Source organism: Octopus sinensis, linkage group LG5 (assembly GCF_006345805.1).
Source record: "Octopus sinensis linkage group LG5, ASM634580v1, whole genome shotgun sequence".
Lineage (NCBI taxonomy): Eukaryota > Metazoa > Mollusca > Cephalopoda > Octopoda > Octopodidae > Octopus > Octopus sinensis.
The window spans coordinates 112,426,865-112,439,364 of NC_043001.1; positions in this window are offsets into that span (position 1 = coordinate 112,426,865).

The following is a 12,500-nucleotide window of genomic DNA, read 5'->3' on the forward strand; positions in this document are numbered from 1 at the left end:
TTATTACTTACCCAATTTCGTCTACCCACATGCACACCCACCCTTATCAGCATCTCTTCGCCCCGACTTATATAATTCCAACGCTCCTCATTCTTTACTGCTCCTCTATTACCGCTATATAAATTACCGAACCAAACTCTTGCAGCTGGCCGCCACTATTAACACTATCAGCACAAACGCAGCCGCTGCTGCCTTAGACACGACAACTGTCACCCCCTCCACCACTACCATCGTTATTATCAGTGGAGGCGCATCAGTGGAGGCGCAATGGCCCAGTGGTTAGGGCAGCGGACTCGCGGTCGTAGGATCGCGGCTTCGATTCCCAGACCGGGCGTTGTGAGTGTTTATTGAGCGAAAACACCTAAAAAGCTCCACGGGGCTCCGGCAGGGGATGGTGGTGATCCCTGCTGTACTCTTTCACCACAACTTTCTCTCACTCTTACTTCCTGTTTCTGTTGTACCTGTATTTCAAAGGGTCGGCCTTGTCACTCTCTCTGTCACGCTGAATATTCCCGAGAACTACGTTAAGGGTACACGTGTCTGTGGAGTGCTCAGCCACTTACACGTTAATTTCACGAGCAGGCTGTTCCGTTGATCGTATCAACCGGAACCCTCGTCGTCGTAACCGACAGAGTGCTTCCATCCATCCATTATTATCTCACACACACACACTCACACACGCACGCATATACACACGCACGCATATACACACGCACGCACACATGCACACACACACACACAGATACACATATATATATTTACGACGGGCTTCTTTTACTTTCCGATTAAAAAATACACTGAGAAGCCTTTGGTCGGACCGAGGTTAAACTAGAAGACACTTGCTCAAGATGGCACGCAGTGGGACTGAACTCGGAACCATGTGACTGGAAAGCAAACTTCTTACCACGCACCCACGCCTGCATTTCTACCCTCAATTCATATATTTCTACACACACACACACGCGCGTATGTATGTATATGTGTATATGTGTGTGTATATATATTTCTTTACTACACACAAGGAGCTAAACACAGAGGGGACAAACAAGGACAGACAAAGGGGTTAAGTCGATTACATCGACCCCAGTGCGTAACTGGTACTTAATTTATCGACCCCGAAAGGATGAAAGGCAAAGTCGACCTCGGCGGAATTTGAACTCAGAACGTAGCGGCCAACGAAATACGGTTATGCATTTCGCCCCGTGCACTAATGATTCTGCCAGCTCGCCGCCTTTTGTGTGTATATATATATATATATGTATGTATGTATACAAATATACATACACACACGCACATATATATGTACACATGCACATGCAAACTCATGGAAAACTCTACTCCACCTTATATTTTACACCACCAATATTACCACCGCCACCGCCATATTTTCTCTTTCTATTTGTTAGTACACATTTACATACATACACATATAAACACTTAGACACACATTGAACGGTGCAGAAAGGACAGTGACAAAAATGGCGCACATATATACTCGCATTCATTGCCACCCAGTCGCACATATACGCATGCACACACATGCATCTCCGTCAGTCTGTCTGTCTGTCTGTCAATCTGTTTGTCTGTCTGTATGTCTCTATGCAAACATTGAAATGAAGCAGGTCTCTTTCAGTCATGATTTTTTCAATTCCCCCCTTTCACCACCCGCACCACCACTGGCGCTACAACCACCGACACTGCACCATCTCAACTAATACCACCACCTCTACTACCTCAATTCCGCCCTTTCACCACCCGCACCATCCCTGGCGCTACAACCACCGGCACTGCACCATCTCCACTAATACCACCACCTCTACTACCTCAATTCCCCCCTTTCACCACCCGCACCACCACTGGCGCTACAACCACCGACACTGCACCATCTCCACTAATACCACCACCTCTACTACGTCAATTCCCCCCTTTCATCACCCGCACCACCACTGGCGCTACAACCACCGACACTGCACCATCTCCACTAATACCACCATCTCTACTACCTCAATTCCCCCTTTCATCACCCACACTACCACTGGCGCTACAACCACCGACACTGCACCATCTCCACTAATACCACCACTCTACTACCTCAATTCCGCCTTTCACCACCCGCACCACCACTGGCGCTACAACCACCGACACTGCACCATCTCCACTAATACCACCACCTCTCTACTACCTCAATTCCCCCTTTCACCACCCGCACCACCACTGGCGCTACAACCACCGACACTGCACCATCTCCACTAATACCACCACCTCTACTACCTCAATTCCCCCCTTTCACCACCCGCACCACCACTGGCGCTACAGCAACCGACACTGCACCATCTCCACTAATACCACCACCTACTACCTCAATTCCCCCCTTTCACCACCCGCACCATCCCTGGCGCTACAACCACCGACACTGCACCATCTCCACTAATACCACACCTCTACTACCTCAATTCCCCCCTTTCACCACCCGCACCATCCTGGCGCTACAACCACCGACACTGCACCATCTCCACTAATACCACCACCTCTACTACCTCAATTCCGCCCTTTCACCACCCGCCACCACCACTGGCGCTACAACCACCGACACTGCACCATCTCCACTAATACCACCACCTCTACTACCTCAATTCCCCCCTTTCACCACCCGCACCACCACTGGCGCTACAACCACGACACTGCACCATCTCCACTAATACCACCACCTCTACTACCTCAATTCCCCCCTTTCACCACCCGCACCACACACTGGCGCTACAACCACCGACACTGCACCATCTCCACTAATACCACCACCTCTACTACCTCAATTCCCCCCTTTCACCACCCGCACCACCACTGGCGCTACAACCACCGACACAGCACCATCTCCACTAATACCACCACCTCTACTACCTCAATTCCCCCCTTTCACCACCCGCACCATCCCTGGCGCTACAACCACCGACACTGCACCATCTCCACTAATACCACCACCTCTACTACCTCAATTCCGCCCTTTCACCACCCGCACCACGACTGGCGCTACAACCACCGACACTGCACCATCTCCACTAATACCACCACCTCTACTACCTCAATTCCCCCCTTTCACCACCCGCACCACCACTGGCGCTACAACCACCGACACTGCACCATCTCCACTAATACCACCACCTCTACTACCTCAATTCCCCCCTTTCACCACCCGCACCACCACTTGCGCTACAACCACCGACACTGCACCATCTCTACTAATACCACCACCTCTACTACCTCAATTCCCCCCTTTCACCACCCGCACCACCACTGGCGCTACAACCACCGACACTGCACCATCTCCACTAATACCACCACCTCTACTACCTCAATTCCCCCCTTTCATCACCCGCACCACCACTGGCGCTACAACCACCGACACTGCACCATCTCCACTAATACACCACCTCTACTACCTCAATTCCCCCCTTTCACCACCCGCACCACCACTGGCGCTACAACACCACCGACACTGCACCATCTCCACTAATGCCACCACCTCTACTACCTCAATTCCCCCCTTTCACCACCCGCACCATCCCTGGCGCTACACCACCGACACTGCACCATCTCCACTAATACCACCACCTCTACTACCTCAATTCCCCCCTTTCACCACCCGCACCACCACTGGCGCTACAACCACCGACACTGCACCATCTCCACTAATGCTACCACCTCTACTACCTCAATTCCCCCCTTTCACCAACCGCACACCACTGGCGCTACAACACCCCGACACTGCACCATCTCCACTAATACCACCACTCTCTACTACCTCAATTCCCCCCTTTCACCACCCGCACCACCACTGGCGCTACAACCACCGACACTGCACCATCTCCACTAATACCACCACCTCTACTACCTCAATTCCCCCCTTTCACCACCCCGCACCACCTGGCGCTACAACCACCGACACTGCACCATCTCCACTAATGCCACCACCTCTACTACCTCAATTCCCCCTTTCACCACCCGCACCATCCCTGGCGCTACAACCACCGACACTGCACCATCTCCCTAATACCACCACCTCTACTACCTCAATTCCCCCTTTCACCACCCGCACCACCACTGGCGCTACAACCACCGACACTGCACACACCATCTCCACTAATGCCACCACCTCTACTACCTCAATTCCCCCCTTTCACCACCCGCACCACCACTGGCGCTACAACCACCGACACTGCACCATCTCCACTAATACCACCACCTCTACTACCTCAATTCCCCCTTTCATCACCCGCACCACCACTGGCGCTACAACCACCGACACTGCACCATCTCCACTAATACCACCACCTCTACTACCTCAATTCCCCCCTTTCACCACCCGCACCACCACTGGCGCTACAACCACCGACACTGCACCATCTCCACTAATGCCAACCACCTACTACCTCAATCATTCCCCCCTTTCACACCACCCGCACCATCCCTGGCGCTACAACAACCACCGACACTGCACCATCTCCACTAATACCACCACCTCTACTACCTCAATTCCCCCCTTTCACCACCCGCACCACCACTGGCGCTACAACCACCGACACTGCACCATCTCCTAATGCCAAACCACCTCTACTACCTCAATTCCCCCCTTTCACCACCCGCACCACCACTGGCGCTACAACCACCGACACTGCACCATCTCCACTAATACCACCACCTCTACTACCTCAATTCCCCCCTTTCACCACCCGCACCACCACTGGCGCTACAACCACCGACACTGCACCATCTCCACTAATACCACCACCTCTACTACCTCAATTCCCCCCTTTCACCACCCGCACCACCACTGGCGCTACAACCACCGACACTGACTGCACCATCTCCACTAATGCCACCACCTCTACTACCTCAATTCCCCCTTTCATTCACCACCCGCACCATCCCTGGCGCTACAACCACCGACACTGCACCATCTCCACTAATACCACCACCTCTACTACCTCAATTCCCCCCTTTCACCACCCCACCCGCACCACCACTGGCGCTACAACCACCGACACTGCACCATCTCCACTAATGCCACCACCTCTACTACCTCAATTCCCCCCTTTCACCACCCGCACCACCACTGGCGCTACAACCACCGACACTGCACCATCTCCACTAATACCACCACCTCTACTACCTCAATTCCCCCCTTTCATCACCCGCACCACCACTGGCGCTACAACCACCGACACTGCACCATCTCCACTAATACCACCACCTCTACTACCTCAATTCCCCCCTTTCACCACCCGCACCACCACTGGCGCTACAACCACCGACACTGCACCATCTCCACTAATGCCACCACCTCTACTACCTCAATTCCCCCCTTTCACCACCCGCACCATCCCTGGCGCTACAACCACCGACACTGCACCATCTCCACTAATACCACCACCTCTACTACCTCAATTCCCCCCTTTCACCACCCGCACCACCACTGGCGCTACAACCACCGACACTGCACCATCTCCACTAATGCCACCACCTCTACTACCTCAATTCCCCCCTTTCACCACCCGCACCACCACTGGCGCTACAACCACCGACACTGCACCATCTCCACTAATACCACCACCTCTACTACCTCAATTCCCCCTTTCACCACCCGCACCACCACTGGCGCTACAACACAACACCGACACTGCACCATCTCCACTAATACCACCACCTCTACTACCTCAATTCCCCCCTTTCACCACCCGCACCACCACTGGCGCTACAACCACCGACACTGCACCATCTCCACTAATGCCACCACCTCTACTACCTCAATTCCCCCTTTCACCACCCGCACCATCCCTGGCGCTACAACCACCGACACTGCACCATCTCCACTAATACCACCACCTCTACTACCTCAATTCCCCCCTTTCACCACCCGCACCACCCCACTGGCGCTACAACCACCGACACTGCACCATCTCCACTAATGCCACCACCTCTACTACCTCAATTCCCCCCTTTCACCACCCGCACCACCACTGGCGCTACAACCCCCGACACTGCACCATCTCCACTAATACCACCACCTCTACTACTTCAATTCCCCCCTTTCACCACCCGCACCACCACTGGCGCTACAACCACCGACACTGCACCATCTCCACTAATACCACCACCTCTCTAACCTCAATTCCCCCTTTTACCACCCGCACCACCACTGGCGCTACAACCACCGACACTGCACCATCTCCACTAATACCACCACCTCTACTACCTCAATTCCCCCCTTTCACCACCCGCACCACCACTGGCGCTACAACCCCCGACACTGCACCATCTCCACTAATACCACCACCTCTACTACCACCTCAATTCCCCCCTTTCACCACACCATCCCTGGCGCTACAACCACCGACACTGCACCATCTCCACTAATACCACCACCTCTACTACCTCAATTCCCCCCTTTCACCACCCGCACCACCACTGGCGCTACAACCACCGACACTGCACCATCTCCACTAATACCACCACCTCTACTACCTCAATTCCCCCCTTTCACACCACCCGCACCATCCCTGGCGCTACAACCACCGACACTGCACCATCTCCACTAATACCACCACCTCTACTACCTCAATTCCCCCCTTTCACCACCCGCACCATCCCTGGCGCTACAACCACCGACACTGCACCATCTCCACTAATACCACCACCTCTACTACCTCAATTCCCCCCTTTCACCACCCGCACCACCACTGGCGCTACAACCACCGACACTGCACCATCTCCACTAATACCACCACCTTTACTACCTCAATTCCCCCCTTTCACCACCCCCGCACCACCACTGGCGCTACAACCACCGACACTGCACCATCTCCACTAATACCACCACCTCTACTACCTCAATTCCCCCCTTTCACCACCCGCACCACCACTGGCGCTACAACCACCGACACTGCACCATCTCCACTAATACCACCACCAATTCTACGACAACCAGCCGCTGTCACTAACGCTTATCCTATCTAGATAGCAGCACGACCATCATAACAGCCGTCATTATCTCAACCACCATTACCACCATTGCTCATACCACTACCACCACCAACAACAACAACTACAACAACATTTCCACCACCAACAACAACAACAACAGACGCAGCAGCAGCAGCACCACCACCACCACCCTACCACCACCTCTACCACCACCTCTACCACCACCTCTACACCACCATGACCACGACCACGGCGACCACCACTACAACCACTACCTATACACCACCACCACCACCACTACCACCACCTCCACACCACCATGACCACGACCACGGCGACCACCACTACAACCACTACCTATACACCACCACCACGACCATCACCATTACCACCACCTCCACACCACCATGACCACGACCACGGCGACCACCACTACAACCACTACCTATACACCACCATCAACAGCACCACTATCACGATTATATCTACCACTACAACCACCACTGTGACCATAACTAACATCAATGTAGAAGCCTCTACGTATTCGCTCTGTCTGCAAGAAATAGCATCTAAATCTCCCTGATATCAAACCCTACGGTGGAAATTATGTAAACTTCACCTTGCTAATAGTCCTATGTTCCCTTAAAAAGACGGAACGGTCATGTGTGGAAGATATCGATGTTTAGAGTCCTATTAAACCTGCATTATCAGAATCAAAGATTAAATGAACAGCAGTGCTCGAGACATCCTCTAGTAATTACTAGACCCGCTAGAAGTAGCAGTAAAATCTCTCCCAAAGTCAACTTTACTGTCTTACGTAAGGAAGGACGTAGATTTAATACTGTAGCACTCGGGACACCGCGGAAAAACACGGGTTGGTAAAGGAGGACAAACTTCTGACCATAAGGATGTAGGATTCGGGCTGGTATCTGGAGTTGTATATGTACGTATGGATTTGTAAATATATATGCATGTACTGCATATATATGAATGGTTATATCTATAACCTTCTCTATATATGAACATAAACGTGCGCTTGTGTGCGTATATGTGTGTGTATATATATCTACGTATGTATGTATATATGTATGTATGTATGTATGTATACGTCAACGTATATATATATGCGTGTGTGTGTGTGTGCGTGTGTGTGCGTGCGTGCGTGGGTGTATGTGTGCGTATAAAATATTGTTCTTTTCTTTCGAAAGAGTTTTCTATTCGATTGCTTGGAAGTGTTCAGGTCGAACCCGAAACGTTAGACGTTATATAACTTGGTATAAGAAGAGACAAAAATTTAGATAATCATATTATATTTGTATCACTATAATAAATACATATATATATATATATATATTACATAAAATTACAACAAGACAAGGAACATACTCTTTACTCTTTTACTTGTTTCAGTCATTTGACTGCGGCCATGCTGGAGCACCGCCTTTAGTCGAGCAAATCGACCCCGGCACTTATTCTATCGGTCTCTTTTGCCGAACCGCTAGGTGACGGGGACGTAAACACACCACCATCGGTTGTCAAGCAATGCTAGGGGACAAACACACACACACAAGCACACATATATATATACATATATGCGACAAGCTTCTTTCAGTTTCCGTCTACCAAATCCACTCACAAGGCATTGGTCGGCCCTAGGCTATAGTTGAAGACATTTGCCCAAGATGCCACGTAGTGGGACTGAACCCGGAACCATGTGGTTGCTAAGCAAGCTACTTACCACACAGCCACTCCTGCGCCTAACATATTTATATATTATAAATAATGCGAGTTTTTTCAATTGCATGAAATAAAAGTCAGAGGTGGACGGGATAAACTACCTGCATCATCTTGTTAAAGAAGCAGGTAGTAAGTGTTCCTTACTCTTAGTGCAAGTTTTTATGAGTGCAGTTCGTTTTTAACAGTTATTTTTTCAAAGCTATAATGGAAGTGACAATGGAGCATATTCAGCATATTTTGCTTTATGAATTCAATAAAGGCAACAACGCAACGGAAAGTGCGAGGAATATTAAGGAAGTATATGGGGATCGGACAATAAGCGTAAGCCAGTGTCAACAGTGGTTCCAGAAATTCCGAGCCGGAAACTAGAGCCTATAAGACGAGCTTCATTCTGGAAGATATCTAGGACTCAAGGAGGACGTCCTGCAAACCCTGGTGGAACAAAATGCCATCGTAACTGTTGAGGAACTAGCAGAGAAGCATGGATTTAGTCATTCAACCATTCATCGACACCTGCGTTCCATCGAAATAGTCAGCATAATTGGGTCAATGGGTTCCTCACAAACTTTCCGAGGCTAATCACGCGCAGAGAGTGAATGTGTGCTTTACGTTGGTGTCAAGTTTCACAAATGAACCTTTTCCTTTTTTTTTTTTTTGGACTGAAGAGTTTTTAATCTAAAATATACTCTCCTTCTTTTGTTAATACTATACACATGCATACATATATACATATACATACAAATGCATACATACAGATTGTGTGTGTGTTTCTATCATAAACGTAGTGTACTTGGCATCGTGTTGGTTGTTGTATATGATGATCTACCATCTTAGAAACAGTCTTGATATATGCCTGAGAGTGGGGAAATTCACCTGGTTACTTTAAGCTTAAATAGACATTCGACCAAATCATTCTATCTGTTTTTGTGTGTACCGAGGAGTTTTTGCTTGACCAAAGCATTTCTACAAGTTTCTCCTAAACGTCCATGCTTGTTTTCAGACATTTAGTCAACCGTTGTTTCACAATATTTGAGTAATATACACCTTCTCTTTCATAAGTCGCAAGTTACTGCGGTATTTTGAAAGAAATTGGGAATGTGTTTTATATACGACTAGCACTATGACCCGGCAACGCCTGGTCGTAGTGCTAGTGCATGCATATAGAGCTGCGTGCGTGTGCACATACACGCGAGTACTGTCCAAATCTCCGACCAATCACATACAGCTAGCTGGCATTCAATTGGCGTATCAAGTTTCGGGCATTTTCATTGGGTTTTGGAAAGAAAATTCACAAAAAAGTCACTTCTATTGATTTTTAATGGTTTTGCGGGGTGACTGGAGAAATGTAAAGATGTGCACGACCACACTTGGACGGTTTTGAATGACCATAGAAAGTGCGAGCTCTCTAACTGAAAAATTGTGGATTTGTATAAAAGGCACACACGCAGACATTTTGCCGTTTATATATAGAGAGATGCAATGGCACCAGGAAATATGTCTTGTGTATCACATGTGATACGTAGGACAGGCAAAGGGTTAACGTTACATTTTGTTTTGAAGGAAATGGGATGTGTTTCTTGAGAGATTAAGCTGTCATTTCGTTGCATGCCAATGTAGCTCGTCGTAGAAGAATTAATTGTTGCTGTTTAACACCATAAGCGTGTATGTCTGCTATGTAGGAAACTCTGAGAAAGCAGACATGGGAGCTGTTATTTAACCAACTGAAGATACGAAAACGATCACAATTTATAGTTCTGTGCGTTACTGCTAGATTAATGCATTTTTTTTTTTTTTTTTTTTTGGTTTTGGCAATTTTGAATGTTAATTATATCGATACGAAATTTCAGAACCTGCAACGTAATAATATGTTTTATTCAGTTATATATTTATTTATATATTTATTGATAATAGATAATTGGAAAAAATTGTTAATACGTCATACACAAATATACACACATATACACACATGTACACATATATATACACATACATATGTTCACATATAGATATATGTACACACATATGTGTATATATACATATATATATATGTGTGTATATATATATATATATATATATATATACATACATACATACGTACGTACATATATGTATATATACATATATATACATATATGTATATGTATATATGTGTATATATATACATATATATATGTATATATATGTATATATGTATATATGCATACATATATATATGTACATATATATGTATACATACATATAAAAATACATACATACATATATACATACATACGTACATACATATATAAGCATATGTAACATATAAATACAATTCCAGAAATTAAAAGGAACAGAATGACAACAACAAAAAGGGGGAAAAAGAGACGAACTTTAGAAAATTCAGGAAAGAGAAATAAAAAAAACACGAGAATTAAATATAGAAAAAAGAAGAAGCTTCCAGATAAGAAAAAAAAATGAAGTCTCTATGTTGTTCCTGTCTGTTTAGGTGAAACTCATTTTCCTTCCTGTCACAAGTGGGAGAGTTACAGTGTGAATGTTTCTAAATTGGATACTGATGTCGTAGGTCGTGTGTTAACATATTTATCAAAAGATTCTACTTTGACGGCTTCATCCGGGTTTCTATACGACTTCATAATGGAAAAGTTGAATGCAAGTAATACGTCACGGCTTTAACACAAAAGAAGACACGATCATTTAGTAAACTGGACGAGCATCGAAAAGCTAAACTTGTGACTCGAGCCAACGTAACGAATGTTTCGATTTCAATAGACATACATACATAATTATAGTCATACATACATACATACATACATACATACATACATACATACATACATACATACGTACGTACGTGCGTACATGCATACATACATACATACATACAAGCATACATGCATGCATGCATGCATACATACATACATACATACATACATACATACATAAATACATACATACATACATATATACAAGCATATATACATGTATGCATGCATGCATACATACATACATACATACATACATACATACATACATACATACATACATACATGCATGCATGCATACATACATACATACATACATACATACATACATACATGCATACATGCATACATACATGCATACATGCATACATACATATACACATACATATATACATACATATATATATGCATGCATGCATGCATACATAAATACATACATACATACATACATACATACATATGTACAAGCATACATACATGCATGCATGCATACATACATACATACATACAGACAGACATACAAGCATACATACATGCATGCATGCATGCATACATACATACATACATAAATACATACATACATACATACAAGCATACATACATGCATGCATGCATACATACATACATACATACATACATACATACATACATACATACATGCATACGCGCATGCATACACCGAATTCACACTCGTACACACCGCACATTCACACATACGCACGGCTGACACATACATTGCGTATATTATATACATACAGTCACTAAGGATTTGCTGCTGTCTTAAATGCGAGATAAGGACCGCGCTGAAGCTTGATGTTTCCAATATATAAATGATGAGAGAAAGACTTTAAGAGTTAATGAATTCTCCTTTATAGTTCTTGGAATCAGCCACCTGAAGACACGTCATGTCACACCTCCAGGAAGCAGGAACTGGTTCCAATAACAATGGCATTCTGAAAAATGATTTTGCTAATCATCTCCAACGTCTTTACTCTGTCTGCCTGTCTGCTTGTCTATCTATCT